Below are 24,117 nucleotides of genomic sequence, written 5' to 3' on the forward strand. Positions count from 1 at the left end.
AGGGAAATAATACACGTAAGTGTTCTTGGCTATTAATTGACTGAAATTCATGAAGATTAATTATTTAGGATTGACTGTTGTTGAAACCAGGTGAAATCTACACCTCTAGACCAATTTTCTCTGATTGATTATATCTGCAAGTTGTGTGCGTGCTATCAAAACTTCACTGATTATTTTTATTTATTGCAAATTTCTCAAATATTGATTTTCTAGATAAAGTTTAGACTATTTTAATTACAAGCACTGAATATTTTCATTTTACTCCCTGTGGGATCGATATCTGATTTTATCACTATATTAAAACTTGACACTCGTACGCTTGCGAAGAATTTTCACAACAGATGAGTTGATTGGATTGGATTGTTGTTGTTGTTGTTGTTGTTGATTTTTGGTTTGACCGGTTATAGCCGTTATGCCGTCGAAATTGAGTTTGGATTATCGGTTTTGTTGTTTCGGTTTGGTTCTCGAGTTAGTTCGAGTTATGAGTTTGATATTGAATCCGTATTCGATGTTTTTAGAGTTTGATTGAAGAGATTCGAGTTGGAACCAAGCTTTGAGGCTTTTAAACCGATTGAAGTTGAAGACGGTATAGTATTTGTTTATCGACTTTGAGTTTCGAATCAGAATAGCTATTGAATCGAATTCTTCTTTTGATTGACAGGATTGATTGAAGCCTCGAGTAAAGGTAAAAGACGACATTGACTTGAATGAGGTTGAATACTCGAGTTCGATTGATTCTCGAGCCCCGAAAATCACATACTGCATGTTAATTGCTTGTGTGAACTTGATTGATTAATTGTTTATACTTGCATTCATATTGAGTCGATTATTCGATTCGTTTTGAAGATAGACGTTTTAGGGAGCTATATTGAAGTGGCTTTGGATTTCGAGTTTTTCCAAGTGCCAGAATACTTCTTATAGTTGCTCTAAAGTCTAGGGGTTGAGTTGAACGACATCCATCCCGAATGGGTGTGTCGGTGAGTTGTTGTGAAGACTTGGCCCCGGGATCATCACCGAATACCGATTGATATTTCGATTATCTGATTCGATAGTCCCGAGTTTTGAAGTCATGCACACATTCATTCTCATTTTGATTTGTTATTGATTATTGCATTTCAATCTGAGGTGTTTATCTGATATTGCATGCCTGTCTCTTTCACTTAAAAATTATATTTCTAATCGATTTATCCGACTGTTGCCTTTGTTTGTATACTTGACAACAGGAGGATCAGGAGCAGGACCGAGTCGTTTGGGTTAGCTCGGGGTGTGATGATAGAAGTGAGACACCGTGTCTTAGGATTGTGTCATTTGAACTTGTGTTGTTTTGATTAGTCGATCGAATTATATCGTCGAACTTGTATTGTTAATCGCGTTTTGTTGGTGTTTCGAATCCCTTATTTTTTTTGTAGGAGCTATGGATTGAACCTTGGTTTTTGGGATCATCGAATTGAGTTTGTAAAGATGTTATTTTTTTTTGCCCTGGAGTGTAGTTGCCGAGTTGACGGGCGGGCGCGGGCGCGCCATTGTTCCGCGAGGCGTGGGCGCGGGCGCGGGCGCGCTAGCTTCTGCGAGGTCCCGGCGCGGGCGCGCTGGTTTTTGCGAGGTCCCGGCATGGGCGCGCGATCCCTTTTTAAAAAAAAACTTGATTTGTTTTTCCGCGGCTCCTCATGCTCGATTGTGGTTAATTAATCGAGTATAGAAGATTAAAAACGGGGTCTCACATTAAGTGGTATCAGAGAGATAAGATTCTTGGATTTGAACTAGAGTGAGCGGGGTAGATCGAGTCTGCATGAATTGAATTCTCGCATGTGATTGGTCTATTTTAAATGATTACTTTAAATACGTGCGAGCATGCTTTATTGATTCTTGAATTAATTGAATTACATGATTTGTGATTTAATTTATAAAACATGAATTACGTGATATATATATCTGTAAATGTGCTATTATCTATCATTGGATATCATTGAAATTCATGGGTTCTCAGAGCAGAGTTTTGGACACCGAAGTTTTGAGGTTGGGATTGAGTTTGAGTTTGAGATATTGTGTCCTAATCTTTGATATCAGATGGCACCTCGATGATCTTTGAGAAGGAATCCACCACCTTTGACTCCTCCTTCTACTGAGAATCCGCCGCCAGTTATAACTCCTCCGAATGATCAGGATAGTACTGGAGTGGATCAGTTTGATGCAACTGCGACCCCGATGGAGACTCTATTGAAGAGATTTCGATCTTTTCGACCACCTACCTTGACTAGCACCGAGAACTCCGTTGACTGTGAGAGTTGGCTAGAGGATATTGATCAGCTCTTTGATTCTCTCGACTATACCGATGACCGCAGGATCAGGTTAGTTATTCATCAGCTTCAGGGTGTTGCCAAGAATTGGTGGACCACGACCAAGAGGGCCAATGAGAATCGAGGCACCGTTATCACTTGGAGTTTGTTCAAAACCGAGTTCTACAAGCGGTTCTTTCCTGTCTCGTACCGTAAGGAAAAGGGTGCCGAATTTGCGAATCTGAAGCAAGGGAATCTGAGTATCGAGGAGTACGTGAGTAAGTTTGACAGTCTCTTGAGGTTTGCACCTCACATTGTAGATCACGAGGAAGCCAAGGCCGATCACTTCATCAATGACTTGAATCCTGAGATCTTTACCTTGGTCAATATCGGGAGACCCAACAACTTTGCAGATGCTATGGATCAGGAGAAGGGAGCCGAAGCTGGACTGTTGATGCAACGAGGAAATCAGGTAGCTCCTCAGCAGCAGTAGAGATCTTTTCAGAATCTGAAACGTCTACTACTAATAAATGCGGAAAACTTTTTTTTTTTATAACTAAGAATAATACTATACATATACGCCCATACATATATGTACAAACATAAAAGAAATAATATTACTACATAAAAATAACTCAAATACTTGCTGAAAATATCATTATGCATGAAATAAAAATACTAAGTTTGATAATGCAAATTTCCATAAATAGAAAAAATGAACTTGTTTAAAAACTCAACATAATAAAAATAAATGTTTCTTAAACATCAACTAAAATCTGCGATGGTCACGGGGTCCACTACCAGCTCGCTCATACGTCCTCGCCACCGGTAGGAGCAACATTATAATCATCTGACTCACTGCACCATATAAGCGTAGTGAGCCTAGGGGCTCAACATGTCTAACCCTTTATAGAAATGTTAAAAATAATGCATCACATAATTATACTAATACATATACATGTACATGCATGCATGCTCTTAAAAATATACAATGTAACTTATTACATGCAACGGCTTAATTCATAACATAGCCTCATCATAATAATCATAACATACATACATAACTAGAGCATGACATAATCATAAATAACTGTGAAGGTTATATCCGTAAATGTGGCTCGTAAACATGAGCGACTGATCAGTCTGAGAACCATCGTACGTGGCGGTGAATAATCACCTCTATGCTGGTAGTAAACTACATCCGTGCCAGTGGTAAAACCACTTCTATGCCGGTAGTAGAACTACCTCTGTGCTGGTGGTAAACCATCTCTGTGCCGCCATATAACTTCAATTTCCATAAAAACATTTTTCATGCTCAATTATTAATCATAAACACATCATAAAAATTCTTCATGTATGCATGCACTTAAAATATGTCCGTAATATATATTTAATTAAATTTTTATAATAAATATACTTTTACTTAAAATAGACTTCATGCATAAAATTAATTAAATATATATTCCGGACTTAGTTTATTTTCATGGGTTGGTCCAGACTGCTGATCACTCACACTAAGCTCATTAAACTTAAATAAAAGCCCAATAGAAATAAATTCTTAATTAAGTGTCATTAATCATAATTGGGCCTAAATAAAACATTTAAGCCCATTAACTGCCCAAAAATCATGTTTTATCCTAAATAACTTAATTAAACTTAATTGAGCCTAAATAAAAATATTAAGCCCACTAACTTAATTAAACCCAATAAAACTCTAGACTGGCCCAAAAATACACTGACTGACCCAAAAATTCTCATGGCTCCCAAGCCCATAAAAATCATTGGACTAACTTAAATAAATTATTTAAGGACCAAATTAAATTATTTGGAGGCCCAAATAATTTTCTAAACATTTAATTAACCCAAAAACTACTTAAACTCTTAATTACTAAAAAAATTAAAATACCCGAGCCCGACCCACCTAACCCGGACACCCCAGACTCGACTCGGACCCAGCCCTGGCCCAGTCCGACCCCATAATCCAGCCCGAACCCACACCCTCTCCCATATTCCCTCTCGGCTATGTGCAGCAGCCCTGGACTGTCCGGCCACGACCGGCCGGACCACCACCGGTAGGACCTTCCCAAGGTCCTGCCGGTCCTAACCTGGCTATGGGTCGGCTGGTTCATGACCATGCATGAACCAGCCGAACCACTTTCCCCAAAAACTAAAACCGTGAGTCCACATGAACCAATCCTTGCCCAGCCCTGAACCCGTTCGAACCAGCCCCTGACCAACCATTCCACTCGACACTAAGGACCCTCATGCACCGAACCAGCAGCCATTCACACCCCATGTCAAGAGGAAAACCGTGAGGAAGACAATACATGCAAGAAACATGAGGTTTCAAAAAGAACAAATATGAATCCTTATAAATTCAGAAAAAGCCGCAGAAAAATATGAAAACTCAGTAGATCCAACATAAAACGTAAATTAGCTTATATGGTGTTGAAAGGAAGGAATTTAAACATGCCTTTGAATTTATATCTGAGCTAGATCACGTGAACGACTCCGGGACGACGGACCTACGAGAAAAACTCTAAATTTTCTTAATAAAAATTGGCTATGGAGGCTGTCTGCTTCTGTGGGAGCGTGAGAAAAGGAGGGAGAGAGTGGAAGGGGTGAGAGTGACGGCTGAATCATGGTGGGGTTGGTTTAGGTTTAGTTTTTTTTTAAAAAAATTTGATAATTATAATTAAATTAGGATAATAACTAATTTAGGATAAAATCATACCTAAATAAATATTTAAAAACTCAAAACTAGCCTATTAATCTGATAATAAACCAAAAATCCCGAAATAATAATTTAGAGGATTTTTAAAATTTAATAAAAGTCATAAAAATGACTTATTTTGGCTAAAAATCAACCCTTAAATAATTATATAAATAAATACTAAAATTTTCTTGACAAAATACCTTTAAATAATATTTTAAGGCTCATAAAACTCATAAAATATTTTTGGCTCAAAAGTTGGTATCTCGTTCGTCCACGGTCCCGTCTACGCGATCAACTCAATAAAATTTTCAAAAATCTAAAAATACAATAACTGCGGGTTAAATGATAAAGTAAATTTAAATCATGCATATAATTCACATAATAACACATATAAGTCATTTAACCCAAATAAAATTTTTAAATAATTATTTTCCCTAATTATGCATGCGAATTTACGTATAAAAATTTCCGGGTGTTACAATTCTTCCCCCCTTAAACTAAATTTCGTCCTCGAAATTCGACTGATCAAACTCTAATAACGGAGTCCTTCAAAATCCAATTTACTAAATCCACTATTACATATCTAGTTCCCAAGTTTTGGTATCCCAAAAGTCATGCTTCTGCTGCGCACTCTGATAAACAAAATATTTTATCCTTTCCAAATCTATTTATTTAAACGTAGTGACTTGAACGTCAAACTCAATACAGCTTACTTAGTAACACCAACCATGCGAATCCTTAAGTCTCATCAAAGATTTCTTAAAAGAATAAGTTATGATATACCGGTGATCAAGGAGGTGTCTGGGTCTGCCTCCTCTGCTTGCATGACAAACAACCTCCCTGTGGTGTTCTTCTTCCTGAAACAATTCATGGACATGTGCCCCGGCTCCTTGCAATGGAAACACACATTCGACCCACTCAGACACTGACCCGAATGTGGTTTCTGACACTTCGGGCAAAGTGGACCTCCTCCTGACTTAGGGGCCCCGCCCCTCTGCTGCTGTGGTTGCTGCGGCCGACCCTGCTGGTTAGGGTCCTTAGATGGCCCCGTGAACTGTTTCTTCGCGGGTGGCTGCGAAGATGGTTGATAAGATTCCAGCTGGAACTGTCTCTTACGCTGTTGTTCCTTCTGCATATCTCTTCTCCCCTCCTCAGAGCGCAGTGCTCTACTAACTGCAGCCTCATAAGTAGCGACATCCAACATGCGAACGTCATGCTTAATATCAGCCCGTAACCCATCAACAAACTGTCTCAATTTATCCGGTGCACTATCAGCAATAAGGGGCACAAAGCGACACCCTCTCTCGAACTGTGTGATGTACTCCACCACAGACTTGTCCCCCTGGCGGAGACTCATGAACTCCCAGATCATGCGGTTGCGCACATCCTCAGTAAAATACTTGGCATAGAACATACGTCTGAACTCTATCCATGTCAAAGTAGGTAGGTTCACGCCCCTAACAGCGCCTTCCCACCAAGAGGCTGCATCCCCTCTCATCATATACACCGCACACTTGACCCTATCAGCATCTGTAATTCCCATGTAGTTAAAGATAGACTCCAATGATCGAATCCACCCCTCAGCATGAAAGAGTGGGTGCCCGATTAGTCAACTTGTGGCTAAGGGCTTTTATGACTCTATGTAAAACAATCTTTTGTTTAATATAATTTACACTTTTATAATGGCATTGACTTTATCTTTCTTCATAATGTTATATTATGATATACTATTGTTGTTTTGATAAAGACCTTGAATATACTATAGTGTATGTAAGATGTGGTAGCACATGGGGATGGCTATCATGAAACACATCTTATAGTCACTGTATATTCTAAACTGTTCCTAGTCAATTGAGCCGTCCGCAAATAAGGATAAGGATCGCTCGAGATTGAGACTAGCATTTGCGATGCCGAGTACCACGTTTCATTGGTATGGAACATAGAGATGTTCAAAGCATGAAAATGGATATTCATATGATGAATGATCGAACTATCCTATCCGGACTTTCCAAGTGGTTATCATTTATCGAGTGGATAAAGTCCGCGGTTTTGGTTGTACATGATTAGTCCTTATTACTTGAAACATCATTGAGGCTCTATATGCTAGTACTGTACTTTGAATCATTTACCGACTCTATTGGGGTCATCAGGTGTCGGGATTGGGTACAGTTACGACACATATAGGATTCGATGCTTTATTGTCAAGGATTCACCATATACTTGCGAGTGTGGATATCCTATGTGATCTGAGGAGATATTAGTGTGACGAATCTCTGGCCAGAGTACATGATGTGTTTTAGGTTAATGGGTTTTCCTAGTAACACATGCGATGTCACTATTTGATCTCCAAGATGTAATGCATAGTTATTGAATCTCGAACGACTCTCGATATACCAATGGTTGTTGATTCGATCGGGATATATGGATGAAGGGACCGTACTGTACGCTAACCAAAATCTACTGGTTCTTGCAGGCACTATCAGTAATACCTAGGGAATCATGGGGCGATGTTGCTAGGAGCTCTTACCATGATTCGATGGGTAAGTCGGAAATTGTTGTTCCGAGTCACAAGGAGTTGTGAGCCCACGGCTAGCTGTATTCCTGAACCATTGAGGGTTACACAAGTAATGGATTACTAAAACCCCGTAGAGATAGTTAAATTTAAAGAGTTAAATTTAATGAAAGAGAAGTTGGACTTTTTAACTAAGGGAGTGAGATTTCCTAAAATGACATAGGGATGAGCATTTTTGGAAATCACTGAATTCGGATTCAGAAACATTATCTTGACTCTAAAAGATGCAGAAATGGTTTCTGTGCACATTGGTGAAATCAGTTTATCAATCGGAGTCACGATGAATTTTATATTAATTTTTATAACAACAGGCTTGGCTTGTTGGGCTTAAGTTATGAATTGTGGGCTTTAAGGAGTTAGAGTCCTGATAAAATTATAACTAGAAATTATCTATAAATAGAGGTGTTGGGTTCGAAAATTACACACATTGAATACTGCAATTTTTGAAATTCACTCTATACTATTCAAGAGGATTTTTCGAAAATTCCTCTGTCCCTTTGGAGAAAATTCGGCTTGTGATTTTTGTGAAAAATTACAAATCGAATTTACAGATCATATCTGTTTATTCTCTACGTAAAACTTCTGATTGATTTCTAGTGCAGTCAATTAGAGGGTTTTTGTTTTTCATTCGTGGACCTAATTCCGGAGTTAGATCGTGACTGTCATCGGTTCCCGGGATTTACAAGAAGAGGAGATTAAGTTTTGTTGGTGTCCATAATCTCGCTTAGAGATTTTAAGGTAAAATATTTAATTGTGATTATTTGTTTTACTTACACATATTTAATCGTAAAAGATTTGATACCCTTGATATGGAATCGTTCCATATAATAAAAATAAAATTTTTATACTTCCGCTGCACCGGGTATCAATTCTTAATTGATCTGAACACCGTTTTCTAACAGTGGTATCAAAGCCAGGTTGCTCAGATCAAACGATTAAATTAATCGATTGTACAAAATTTTTAAGCCTCGGTTTTTGAAACAAAATGAAAATTTTAAATTGAATATTAAAGGGCAAATCGATCGCTGCCCGGGGCAGCGAGCGTCGCGGCCCTTGATCGCTGCCCATGCAGCGCACGTCGCTGCCCCGGGCAGCGATCACCGCTGCCCAAGGGGCAGCGACGGGCTGCTTTGCCCGGGCCCCCTTTTGGGGCGCGGGCTGCCCGGGATTGTCCCGGGCAGCCCGGAAAAATTAAATTTTAATTTTTTAATTAAAATTTTAATATTTTGAAATTCTAGTTTTTGATCCGATCGAAAATTTTTTTTGAATGGTTGAGGCATCGGATCGAATTGTTCGAGTCCGAAAATTTTAAAATTGATTTTTGGATAAATTTAATTTTTTGGAAAATTTATAAATTTTATCCGTTAAATTAAATTTTATAAAATTAATTATTTTGGTACAATTGATGATAAGATATGATCTTATGGATGGATAAGATAAAATATGATTTTATCTTTTAAATTATGATGCCTTTGCATGTTTATCCAATTATTTAATTATTGAATTAATTAATGGATAAAGGATGATCGATTGCCATGACCAATGTTTTAGGTGTATGTTAGGTAATTTACATTTGTCTTATTGTTGTTGGATTTTATTAATGGGCTTGGTTTATAGCCCTATATGATTGTCATTTGTAATAAAAAATGGGCCTGGTTTATGGCCCGTTCCCACCCCTAAAAATGTATCCCATACTTTTGAAAGAGTGGGTGCCCGGTGAGCCAACTTATGGCTAAGGGCTTTGATGACTCTTTGTATAAACAATCTTTTGTTTAATATAATTTACACTTTTATTAATGGCAATGACTTTATCTTTCTTCATATTGTTATATTGTGATATACTATTGTTGTTTTGATAAAGACCTTGAATATACTATAGTGTATGTAAGATGTGGTAGCACATGGGGATGGCTATCATGAAACTAATCTTATAGTCACTGTATATTCTAAACTGTTCCTAGTCGATTGAGCCTTCCGATAATAAGGATAAGGATCGCTCGAGTTTGAGACTAGCATTTGCGATGCAGAGTACCACGTTTCATTGTTAAGGAACATAGAGATGTTCGAAGCATGCAAATGGATATTCATACGATGAATGATCGAACTACCCTATCTGGACTTTCCAAGTGGTTATCACTTATCGAGTGGATAAAGTCCGCGGTTTTGGTTGTACACCATTAGTCCTTACTACTTGAAACATCATTGAGACTCTATATGCTAGTACTGTGCTTTGACTCGTTTACCGACTCTATTGGGGTCATCAGGTGTCGGGATTGGGTACAGTTACAACACATATAGGAGTCGATGCTTTGTTGTCAAGGATTCACCACATACTTACGAGTATGGATATCCTATGCGATCTGAGGAGATATTAGTGTGACGAATCTCTGGCCAGAGTACATGATGTGTTTTAAGAAATGGTTTCTTAGTAGCACATGCGATGTCACTATTTGATCTTCAAGATGCATTGCATAGTTATCGAATCTCGAACGACCCTCGATTTACCAATGGTTGTTGATTCGATCGGGATATATGGATGAAGGGACCGTACTGTACGCTAACCAAAATCTATTGGTTCTTGCAGGCACTATCAGTGATACCTAGGGAATCATGGGGCGATGTTGCTAGGCGCTCTTACCATGATTCGATGGGCAAGTCGGAAATTGTTGTTCCGAGTCACAAGGAGTTGTGAGCCCACGGCTAGCTGTATCCCTGAACCATTGAGGGTCACACAGAGTAATGGATTTTTAATCCCCGTTGAGATAGTTAAATTTAAAGAGTTAAATTTAATGAACAAAGAAGTGGGACTTCTTATTTAAGAGTAGAGGAGTAAGATTTCCTAAAATGACATAGGGATGGGCATTTTTGGAAACCACTGAATTCGGATTCAAAAAAATTTATCTTGACTTTAAAAGGTGCAAAAATGGTTTCTGTGAACATTGGTAAAATCGGTTTATCAATCAGAGTCACGATGAATTTTATAACATGCGGGCTTTGCTTGTCAGGCTTGAACTTATGACTAATGGGCCCTAAGCTGTTAGCAGCCCACATTATAAATAAGTTATTGCAGTACAAAAATTACACAACAGAAGGTCACAATTTTCGAAAACCCTAGTTTTTCTCTCAAAAAGTGGCCGCCCCCCTCCCCTCTGCTCGGGAAAAATCCAGCCTGTGAATTTTGAATTACAGTCTGGTTTAACGGATCAAATTCGTTAATTCTCTTCGTAGAAACTTCTGATAGATTTTCTAGTGCAATTTATCAGAGGGATTAAATCTCTGTTCGTGGACCTGATTGAAGAACAGTTCGTCCATCAGTTCCAGGGATATACAACAAGAGCAGAGTAATCTGTTGGTGTCCATAATCTCGATTCGAGATTGGAGGTAAAAAATTATAATTGTTATTTAATTTTTACACACACAATTTAATCGTAAAGTTTTGATACCCATTATGGAATCGTTCCATATAAAAATAATTTTAAACTTCCGCTGCATCGGGTATCAATCCTGATTGATCTGATCGCCGTTCGCCAACAGTGGTATCAGAGACAAGTTGCTCAGATCAAGCGATTAAATTAATCGATTGTACAAAAAATTTTTTTAGTCTCGGTTTTTGAAACAAAATAATTTTTTTTAAATTACAAATTTTTCGGGCAAAAACACGGGCAGCGATTGGATCGCTGCCCGGGGGGCAGCGTGAGTCGCTGCCCCGTGCGCTGCCCAGCCCAAGCCCTTTTGGGGCGCGGGCAGCCCGGGAGCGTCCCGGGCGGCCCGCGAAAAATTAATTTTTAATTTTAAAATTAAAATTTTAATATGTTAAAATTCTATTTTTGGTCCGATCGAAAATTGTTTTTGATTGGTCCACGAGGCGTCGGATCGAATTGTTCGAGTTCGAAAATTTTAAAAGTGATTTTTGGATAAATTTGAATTTTTGGAAAATTTATAGATTTTATCCGTTAAATCAGATTTTATGAAATTAATTATTTTTGGTACAATTGATGATAAGAGATCTTATGGAATATTGAGTAAAATATGATTTTATGTATAAAATTGGATTTTATATGTAAAATATGATTTTATTTGATAAAAAGATAAAATATGATTTTGTATGTAAAATAAGATTTTATATATGGAATATGATTTTATCCTTTTAATTTAAATTGCCATTGCATGTTATCCAATAAATTAATTTTGAATTAAATGTTATTGGATAAGGATGATCGATTGTCATGACCAATTTTGTAGGTGTATGTTAGGAATTTACATTTGTTTTTATTTTTGTTGGATTTATTAATGGGCCTGGTTTATGGCCCAATATGAATTGTCATATGTAATAAAAGTGGGCCTGGTTTATGGCCCGTTCCCACCCCTTAAAATGTATTCCCTACTTGTCATGGTTATTTATTGTAAATACATTAGACTTAGTGGGAGATGAAGATTTGAAGACGGAGGTGGGCCCAGCAGACAATAAAGACTGAAGAAATATAAATTGAAAGCTCAATGTAATAGGATTGCATTGCATACCTGCATATTACCTAGGATTGGACTTAGACTCGTGATTGGCAACCACGGGTTGATTAGAAATGGAATCGATCATCCTATATAATATATGATATTATAGTTGTATGCATGTTTTAGACAAAATTGTATGAATCCCGCAAGCATACAAATTTTAAAATGATGAGACAAATTTTCAAAATTAAAATTCCTCATTTTAAATATGATTTAAAATTGATATCAAGATAAATAAAGGAAATTTAAAATTGTTTAAATGTTCCTACCTTCCATCAACGATCAATGTATGAGATGCTACCCGCGGATACGTCCCGGCTCATATTATTGGGGGGGCCCGTTCGTCGGAAAGCTGTACATTGGATCGACACATGTTGTAAGTTGGGTGGAACTCCCATGGGATCAGCTCATATTATTGGGGGATCCACATGGCGACCATCCATCACAACTTAATATTGATGGGTCATCTTGACATGTCACAATAAATGACGTCATATTATTGGGCCCTTATTGGACATGAGGTAAAAACGTGGAGGTTGCTTTGGAAGCAATTGGGCTCTACCTTTTGAAAATTATGGTTGGCTGATATTATTCGGGACCATAGTTTGTCAATTGGACTCCATGTTCTCACTAAGGAAAACAGTTTCCCGTTTTCACTAGAGGGTAGTGAAATCGTTAAAATAGTGGGAGTGAGATTCATAAAATAAATTTCGCCTATTTTATGTCTTAGTAAATTAATTAAACAATCATCGATAATTGTCTGTTTTATCTCAGTATATCATTATGATGAATCTTCATAATCCACTATTCTCTATTCTCGAACAAAACAAACTTATTGGCGCAAACAACACAGAATGATTCCATAAGTTAAGATTGTCCTAAGTTCGGAAAAGATTTTCTAAGTGTTAGAAAAGGCTTCTCCGAAAACAGCCCCGGCTGATGTAACTGCCGAAAGGTTGGCCGAACAAGAGAAATGGTTGGACCATGATCTCAAGGCCAAATGTTACATGCAAAATTGGACAAGTCTAAACAAGTTTGCCATCACTGCAAGAAACCCGGTCATTGGAAACATAACTGCAAGGAATACCTCGAGCAGTTGCGAACTGCAAAGGGTATGTTTTACATTGAAATAAATTTTTTTCTTAATACTACTTCTTGGGTATTGGATACCAAATGTAGATCTCATATTTGCAATAAGTTGCAAATGATGACAAGAAGTAATAGGCTTAGAATGGGTGAGACCCAGCTGAGGCTCGGAAATGGTTCCAGAGTTGAAGCTAAAGCTGTGGGAGATGTTTATTTAATTTTGCAGAACGGTTTTAAGTTACTTTTGAGAGATGTTTTGTTTGTTCCAGATTTGATTAAAAACATTATTTCTGTTTCTATGCTTGATAGAGATGGTTATTCTTGCAATTTTGTGAATGGGATTTGCAATATTTACAAGAATGAATGTTTGATTGGAAATGTACAACTTGAAAACGATCTATATAACTTAAAATTAAAAGACGTTCCAATAAATTATGTTGATAAACCGGTAACAACAAACAAAAGGAAAATCGATAGTCAAAACCCGGCAAACCTTTGGCATGCTAGGCTAGGTCATATTTCCTCAAGGAGGATGAACAAGCTAGTGGGAGAGGGCATGTTTGATATGTCTAATATTAACTCTCTACCTACTTGTGAATCCTGCCTGAAAGGAAAAATGACTAAATCTCCTTTTAAGGGGAAACCTGAGCGTAGTCAAAATCTGTTGGATTTGATCCATACAGATGTTTGTGGTCCATTTAGAATAGGTACTCAATATGGCCACACCTACTTCATTACCTTTACTGATGATTATTCAAGGTATGGGTATTTATATTTAATGAAATATAAGTCTGAAGCATTTGAAAAGTTCAAAGAATTCAAGGCTGAAGTAGAAAACAAGCTAGGTAAAAGTATTAAAGCACTTCGATCGGATCGAGGTGGAGAATACTTAAGTACCGAGTTTTTGGACTATCTAAAAGAGAATGGGATTCTCTCTCAGTGGACTCCTCCTATGACACCACAGCTGAATGGTGTATCGGAACGTCGTAATCGAACTTTGTTGGACATGGTTCGATCTATGATGAGCTTCACTGAGCTTCCACCTTCGTTTTGGGGCTATGCGCTTGAAACGGCGGTATTGTTGTTGAACAACGTCCACACCAAAGCAGTGGACAAAACACCATACGAGTTATGGAATGGCAAATCTCCTAAGTATTCGTACTTGAGGATTTGGGGATGTCCTGCTTACGTGAAGCAGACAGTGGGAGATAAGTTGGATAGTCGATCCACCTTATGTTATTTTGTAGGGTATCCGAAGAATTCAATCGGATATTATTTCTATCATCCTGCTGAAACAAAGGTGTTTGTTTCAAGGAATGCCACCTTCTTGGAGAAGGAGTTCTTATTGGATAAGAAAGGCGAGATGATGGAACTCGAAGAAATTCGAGAAGAACCCGAAATACAAAATAATGATCCTACACCTTAGGAACCATTGATAGACACGCCTATACCTAGAAGATCCTAGAGGACTTCTAGACCTCCTATTCGATATGGTCTTCTTTTTGAAGGGGATCAAGATGAACCCGATGTTGGATGTGATCCAAGAAACTTCAAGGAAGCAATTTCTGATGCGGATTCAAATTTATGGCTTGAAGCTATGCAGTCGGAAATAGATTCGATGCATACAAACCAAGTTTGGTCTTTAGTAGATCCTCCTGATGGAATTGTTCCAATAGGGTGTAAATGGATCTACAAGAGAAAGCTTGGGCCTGATGGTAAGGTATTGACCTACAAGGCGCAATTGGTGGCGAAAGGTTATACTCAAAGACAAGGAGTTGACTATGATGAAACCTTTTCACACAATGTTCAAGTCCATAAGAATCCTTATTGCCATAGCTTCTTGGTATGACTATGAGATATGGCAAATGGATGTGAAGACTGCATTTCTTAATGGAAACATTAAGGAAGATATCTATATGACGCAGCCTGAGAGATACACATCCATGGGAAGCGAGCATAAGGTATGCAAGCTTCAGAGATCAATCTATGGTCTAAAACAAGCATCAAGAAGTTGGAACCAGAAATTTGATGAAACCATAAAGAATTTTGGTTTCATCAAGAACCCGGAGGAACCATGCGTGTACAAGAAAGTAGTTAAGGATGCTGTGACATTCTTAGTACTTTATGTTGATGACATCCTACTCATTGGGAATGACGTAGGGATGTTGCGGTCAACAAAGATATGGTTATCAGGTAGATTCTCGATGAAGGATTTGGGTAAGGCATCCTACATTCTAGGGATACAGATCTATAGAGATAGATCTAAGAGAATGATAGGACTCACTCAAGCAACCTACATCGACACCATATTGAAAAGGTTTTCAATGGATGGGTCCAAGAGAGGACATCTACCCATGTGTCATGGAGTTTCTCTATTCAAGTCTATGTGTCCCAAGACTGATGAAGAGATAGAGAAAATGACACATGTACCATATGCGTCAGCCATAGGTAGTATCATGTATGGGATGATATCTACCAGATCGGATGTAGCATTTGCTCTGAGTGTCACGAGCAGATATCAAGCTAATCCCGGTCAAATGAATTGGAAAGCCGTGAAGGACATTCTTAAGTACTTACGAAGGACTAAGAATATGTTCATGGTATATGGAGGAAGAGAACTAAAATTGGAAGGCTATACCGACTCTAGCTTCCAAAGTGACGTGGATGACTCGAAGTCAACCTCTGAATTTGTGTTCATGCTCAATGGCGGTGCTGTCTCTTGGAAGAGTTCCAAGCAGGACACCACAGCGGATTCCACCACTGAGGCAGAATACATTGCAGCATCAGCTGCTGCTAAAGAGGCCGTTTGGATGAGGAATTTCGTCCAAGAGTTGGGTGTTATTTCGGAAGTTGTTGGTCCAGTCCCGGTGTACTGTGACAACACGGGTGCCATTGCTCAGGCAAAGGAACCAAGGTCTCATCAAAGATCCAAACACGTACTGAGGAAATACCACATCATCCGGGAGATTGTGAAAAGAGGAGACATCACTGTCGAAAGAGTGGCCTCTGCAGACAATATCGCTGATCCACTTACTAAGCCCTTGCCAGGACCATTATTTGACAAACATCGCGAAGCAATGGGTCTACGTAGTATGACTAGTTGGCTTTAGGGCAAGTGGGAGATTGAAAGAGTGGGTGCCCGGTGAGCCAACTTGTGGCTAAGGGCTTTGATGACTCTTTGTATAAAAATCTTTTGTTTAATATAATTTACACTTTTATTAATGGCAATGACTTTATCTTTCTTCATATTGTTATATTGTGATATACTATTGTTGTTTTGATAAAGACCTTGAATATACTATAGTGTATGTAAGATGTGGTAGCACATGGGGATGGCTATCATGAAACACATCTTATAGTCACTGTATATTCTAAACTGTTCCTAGTCGATTGAGCCGTCCGATAATAAGGATAAGGATCGCTCGAGTTTGAGACTAGCATTTGCGATGCAGAGTACCACGTTTCATTGGTAAGGAACATAGAGATGTTCGAAGCATGCAAATGAATATTCATACGATAAATGATCGAACTACCCTATCCGGACTTTCCAAGTGTTTATCACTTATCGAGTGGATAAAGTCCGCGGTTTTGGTTGTACACCATTAGTCCTTACTACTTGAAACATCATTGAAACTCTATATGCTAGTACTGTGCTTTGACTCGTTTACCGACTCTATTGGGGTCATCAGGTGTCGGGATTGGGTACAGTTACAACACATATAGGAGTCGATGCTTTGTTGTCAAGGATTCACCACATACTTGCGAGTGTGGATATCCTATGCGATCTGAGGAGATATTAGTGTGACGAATCTCTGGCCAGAGTACATGATGTGTTTTAAGAAATGGTTTCTTAGTAGCACATGCGATGTCACTATTTGATCTTCAAGATGCATTGCATAGTTATCGAATCTCGAACGACTCTCGATTTACCAATGGTTGTTGATTCGATCGGGATATATGGATGAAGGGACCGTACTGTACGCTAACCAAAATCTATTGGTTCTTGCAGGCACTATCAGTGATACCTAGGGTATCATGGGGCGATGTTGCTAGGCGCTCTTACCATGATTCGATGGGCAAGTCGGAAATTGTTGTTCCGAGTCACAAGGAGTTGTGAGCCCACGGCTAGCTGTATCCATGAACCATTGAGGGTCACACAGAGTAATGGATTTTTAATCCCCGTTGAGATAGTTAAATTTAATGAACAAAGAAGTGGGACTTCTTATTTAAGAGTAGAGGAGTAAGATTTCCTAAAATGACACAGGAATGGGCATTTTTGGAAACCACTGAATTCGGATTCAGAAAAATTTATCTTGACTTTAAAAGGTGCAGAAATGGTTTCTGTGAACATTGGTAAAATCGGTTTATCAATCAGAGTCACGATGAATTTTATAACATGCGCGCTTTGCTTGTCAGGCTTGAACTTATGACTAATGGGCCCTAAGCTGTTAGCAGCCCACATTATAAATAAGTTATTGCAGTACAGAAATTACACAACAGAAGGTCACAATTTTCGAAAACCCTAGTTTTTCTCTCAAAAAGTGGCCGCCCCCCTCCCCTCTGCTCGGGAAAAATCCAGCCTGTGAATTTTGAATTACAGTCTGGTTTAACGGATCAAATTCGTTAATTCTTTTCGTAGAAACTTCTGATAGATTTTCTAGTGCAATTTATCAGAGGGATTAAATCTCTGTTCGTGGACCTGATTGAAGAACAGTTCGTCCATCAGTTCCAGGGATATACAACAAGAGCAGAGTAATCTGTTGGTGTCCATAATCTCGATTCGAGATTGGTAAAAATTTATAATTGTTATTTAATTTTTACACACACAATTTAATCGTAAAGTTTTGATACCCATTATGGAATCGTTCCATATAAAAATAATTTTAAACTTCCGCTGCATCGGGTATCAATCCTGATTGATCTGATCGCCGTTCGCCAACATATTTGTCATCGAAATTTATTGTAAATTTATGAGACTTAGTGGGAGACAAAAATTTGAAGACAAGGTGGGCCCAGCAGACAATGAAGACCGAAGAAATGTAAATTGGAAGCTCAATGTAATAGGATTGCATTGCATACTTGCATATCACCTAGGATTGGACTTAGACTCGTGATTGGCTACCACGGGTCGATTAGTTAATGGGATCGATCATCCTTAAATAATATATGATATTATTGATGTATGCATGTTTAGACTAAATTGTATGAATCCCGCAAGCATACATAAATTGCATGATGAGACAAATTTTCAAAATTAAAATTCCTCATTTTAAATATGATTTAAAATTGATATCAAGATTAATAAAAAGGGAATTTAAATATTGTTTATATGTTCCTACCTTCCATCAACGATCAATGTATGAGATGCTACCCGCGGATACGGTCCGGCTCATATTATTGGGGGGGCCCGTTCGTCGAAAGCTGTACATTGGATCGACACATGTTGTAAGTTGGGTGGAACTCCCATGGGATTGGCTCATATTATTGGGGGATCCACATGGCGACCGTCCATCACAACTTAATATTGATGGGTTATCTTGACATGTCACAATAAACGGCGTCATATTATTGGGCCCTTATTGGACATGAGGTAAATACATGGGGGTTACTTTGGAAGTAATTGGGCTCTACCTTTTGAAAATTATGGTTGGCTGATATTATTCGGGACTATGATTTGTCAATTCGACTCCATGTTCCCACTAAATAATGGAGTTTTCCGTTTTCACTAGAGGGTAGTGAAATCGTTAAAATAGTGGGAGTGAAATTCATAAAATTAAATTTCGCCATATTTTATGTCTTAGTAAATTAATTAAGCAATCATCGATTATTGTTTGTTTCATCTCAGTATATCATTATGATGAATCTTCGTAATCCACATGTTTCAATTCTCGAACAAAACAAACTTTGTGGCGCAAACTATACGGAATGGTTCCATAAGTTAAGATTGTCCTGAGCTCCGAAAAGATTTTCTAAGTGTTAGAAAAGACTTCTCCGAAAATAGCCCCGGCTGATGTAACTTCGAAAAGGTTGGCCGAACTAGAGAAATGGTAGGACCATGATCTCCAGGCCAAATGTTACATGCAAAGATGGACAAGTCTAAATAAGTTTGCCATCACTGCAAGAAACCCGATTACTGAAAGCGCAACTGCAAAGAATGTATATCGAGTAGTTACGAACTACAAAGGATATATTTTATAAATGTTTCACTTAATACTATTTCTTGGGTATTGGATACCAGATGTAGATCTCATACTTGCAATGAGTTGCAGATAATGACAAGAAATCGTAAGCTTAGGATGGGTGAGACCCAGTTAAGGCTCGGGAATGGTTCCAGAGTTGAATCCAAAAAGCTATGGGAAACATTTTTTTAATTTTGCAAAAACAATTTTAAGCTATATTTTGAGAGAGATGTTTTTATTTGTACCAAGATTTCATTAAAACATTATTTCTTTTTCTATTCTGGATAGAGAAGATATTTCTTGAAAATTTGCGAATGGGATTTGCAATATTTACAAGAATGAATGTTTGATTTGAAATGGACAATTTAAAAACGATCTATATAACTTAAAATTAAAAGACATTCCAGTTGATTGTGTTGATAAACCGGTAACAACAAACAAAAGGAAAATCGATAGTCAAAACCCGGCAAACCTTTGGCATGCTAGGCTAGATCATATTTCCTCAAGGAGGATGAACAAGCTAGTGGGAGAGGGCATGTTTGATATGTCTGATATTAACTCTCTACCTACTTGTGAGTCCTGCCTAAAAGGAAAAATGACTAAATCTCCTTTCAAAAGAAATCCTGAGCATAGTCAAAATCTGTTGGATTTGATCCATACAGATGTTTGCGGACCATTTAGTATCGGTACTAAATTTGGTCACACCTACTTCATTACCTTTACTGATGATCATTCTAGGTATGGGTATTTATATGTAATGAAATATAAGTCTGAAGCATTTGAAAGGTTCAAAGAATTCAAGGCTGAAGTAAAAAACAAACTAGGTAAAAGTATTAAGGCACTTCGATCGGATCGAGGTGGAGAATACTTAAGTACCGAGTTTTTGGACTATCTAAAAGAGAATGGGATTCTCTCTCAGTGGACTCCTCCTATGATACCTCAGCTTAATGGTGTTTCGGAGCGTCTCAATCGAACTTTGTTGGACATGGTTCGATCCATGATGAGCTTCACTGAGCTCCCACCTTTGTTTTGGGGCTACGCGCTTGAAACGGCGGTATTGTTATTAAACAACGTCCACACTAAAGCAGTAAATAAAACACCATACAAGTTATGGAATGGCAAAGCTCCTAAGTATTCGTACTTGAGGATTTGGGGATTTCCTGCTTACGTGAAGCAGACAGTGGGAGATAAGTTGGATAGTCGATCCACCTTATGTTATTTTGTAGGATATCCGAAGAATTCAATCGGATATTATTTCTATCATCTTGCTGAAACAAAAGTGTTTGTTTCAAGGAATGCCACCTTCTTGGAGAAGGAGTTCTTATTGGATAAGAAAGGCAACATGATGGAACTCGAAGAAATTCGAGAAAAACCCGAGATACAAAATAGTGATCCTACACCTCAAGAATCATCACAAGACACGCCTATTACTAGGAGATCCGAGAGGACTTCTAGGCCTCCTATTAAATATGGTCTTTTTCTTGAAGGGGATCAAAGTGAACCCGACATTGGATGTGATCCAAGAAACTTCAAGAAAGCAATTTCTGATGTGGATTCGAATTTATGGCTTGAAGCTATGCATTCGGAAATAGATTCGATGCATTCGAACCAAGTTTGGTCTTTAGTAGATCCTCCCGATGGAATTGTTCCAATTGGGTGCAAATGGATCTACAAGAAAAAGCTTGGGCCTCATAGAAAGGTATTGACCTATAAGGCACGATTGGTGGCAAAATGTTATACTCAAAGACAAGGAGTTGACTATGATGAAACTTTTTCACCAGTCACAATGTTCAAGTCCATAAGAATCCTTATTGCCATAGCAGCATGGTATGACTATGAGATATGGCAAATGGATGTAAAGAGTGCATTTCTTAATGGAAACATTAAGGAAGAGATCTATATGATGCAGCCTGAGGGATACACATCCATGGGAAGCGAGCATAAGGTATGCAAGCTTCAGAGATCAATCTATGGTCTCAAATAAGCATCAAGAAGTTGGAACCAAAAATTTGATGAAACGATAAAGAATTTTGGTTTTATCAAGAACCCGGAGGAACCATGCGTGTACAAGAAAGTAGTTAAGAATGCGGTAACATTCTTAGTACTTTATGTTGATGACATCCTACTCATGGGAAATGATGTAGGGATATTGCAGTCAACAAAGATATGGTTATCAATTAGATTCTCGATGAAGGATTTAGGTGAGGCATCCTATATTCTAGGAATTCAGATCTATAGAGATAGATCTAAAAGAATGATAGGACTCACTCAATCAACCTACATCGACACCATATTGAAAAGGTTTTCTATGGATGAGTCCAAGAGAGGACATCTACCTATGTGTCATGGAGTTTCTCTATCCAAGTCTATGTGTCCCAAGACTGACGAAGAGATAGAGAAGATGACACACATGCCATATGCGTCAGCCATAGGTAGTATCATGTATGAGATGATATCTACCAGACCGGATGTGGCCTATGCTCTGAGCGTCACGAGCAAATACCAAGCCAATCCCGGTCAAATGCATTGGAAAGCTGTGAAGGATATTCTTAAGTACTTGCGAAGGACTAAGAATTTATTCATGGTTTATGGAGGGAGAGAATTGAAGTTGTAAGGCTATACCGACTCTAGTTTCCAATGTGACGTGGATGACTCGAAATCAACCTCTGGATTTGTATTCGTGCTCAATAGCGGTGTTGTCTCTTGGAAGAGTTCCAAGCAGGACACCACAGCGGATTCCACCACTGAGGCAGAATACATTGCAGCATCAACTGCTGCTAAAGAGGCGGTTTGGATAAGGAAATTCATCCAAGAGTTGGGTGTAATTCCTGAAGCTGTTGGTCCAGTCCCGGTGTACTGTGACAACACGGGTGCCGTTGCTCAGGCAAAGGAACCAAGGTCTCATCAGAAGTCCAAACACGTACTGAGGAAATACCACATCATCCGGGAGATCGTGGAAAGAGGAGACATCAGTGTCGAGAGAGTGGCCTCTACAGACAATATCGCTGATCCGCTTACTAAGCCCTTGCCAGGACCATTGTTTGACAAACATCGCGAAGCAATGAGATTACGTAGTATGACTAGTTGGCTTTAGGGCAAGTGGGAGATTGAAAGAGTGGATGCCCGGTTAGCCAACTTGTGGCTAAGGGCTTTTATGACTCTATGTAAAACAATCTTTTGTTTAATATAATTTACACTTTTATAATGGCATTGACTTTATCTTTCTTCATAATGTTATATTATGATATACTATTGTTGTTTTGAACTATAGTGTATGTAAGATGTGGTAGCACATGGGGATGGCTATCATGAAACACATCTTATAGTCACTGTATATTCTAAACTGTTCCTAGTCAATTGAGCCGTCCGCAAATAAGGATAAGGATCGCTCGAGATTGAGACTAGCATTTGCGATGCCGAGTACCACGTTTCATTGGTATGGAACATAGAGATGTTCAAAGCATGCAAATGGATATTCATATGATGAATGATCGAACTATCCTATCCGGACTTTCCAAGTGGTTATCATTTATCGAGTGGATAAAGTCCGCGGTTTTGGTTGTACATGATTAGTCCTTATTATTTGAAACATCATTGAGGCTCTATATGCTAGTACTGTACTTTGACTCGTTTACCGACAATATTGGGGTCATCAGATGTCGGGATTGGGTACAGTTACGACACATATAGGAGTCGATGCTTTGTTGTCAAGGATTCACCACATACTTGCGAGTGTGGATATCCTATGCGATCTGATGAGATATTAGTGTGACGAATCTCTGGCCAGAGTACATGATGTGTTTTAGGTTAATGGGTTTTCCTAGTAACACATGCGATGTCACTATTTGATCTCCAAGATGTAATGCATAGTTATCGAATCTCGAACGACTCTCGATATACCAATGGTTGTTGATTCGATCGGGATATATGGATGAAGGGACCGTACTGTACGCTAACCAAAATCTACTGGTTCTTGCAGGCACTATCAGTAATACCTAGGGAATCATGGGGCGATGTTTCTAGGCGCTCTTACCATGATTCGATGGGTAAGTCGGAAATTGTTGTTCCGAGTCACAAGGAGTTGTGAGCCCACGGCTAGCTGTATTCCTGAACCATTGAGGGTTACACAAGTAATAGATTACTAAAACCCCGTAGAGATAGTTAAATTTAAAGAGTTAAATTTAATGAAAGAGAAGTTGGACTTTTTAACTAAGGGAGTGGGATTTCCTAAAATGACATAGGGATGGACATTTTTGGAAATCACTGAATTCGGATTCAGAAAAATTATCTTGACTCTAAAAGATGCAGAAATGGTTTCTGTGCACATTTGTGAAATCAGTTTATCAATCGGAGTCACGATGAATTTTATATTAATTTCTATAACAACAGGCTTGGCTTGTTGGGCTTAAGTTATGGATTGTGGGCTTTAAGGAGTTAGAGTCCTGATACAATTATAACTATAAATTATCTATAAATAGAGGTGTTGGGTTCAAAAATTACACACATTGAATACTGCAATTTTCAAAATTCACTCTATACTATTCAAGAGGATTTTTCGAAAATTCCTCTATCTCTTTGGAGAAAATTCGTCTTGTGATTTTTGTGAAAAATTACAAATCGAATTAACAGATCATATCTGTTTATTCTCTACGTAAAACTTCTGATTGATTTCTAGTGCAGTCAATCAGAGGGTTTCTGTTTTTCATTCGTGGACCTAATTCCGGAGTTAGATCGTGACTGTCATCGGTTCCCGGGATTTACAAGAAGAGGAGATTAAGT

Source organism: Henckelia pumila, unplaced genomic scaffold (assembly GCF_033568475.1).
Source record: "Henckelia pumila isolate YLH828 unplaced genomic scaffold, ASM3356847v2 CTG_270:::fragment_3, whole genome shotgun sequence".
In the NCBI taxonomy this organism is placed as follows: domain Eukaryota; kingdom Viridiplantae; phylum Streptophyta; class Magnoliopsida; order Lamiales; family Gesneriaceae; genus Henckelia; species Henckelia pumila.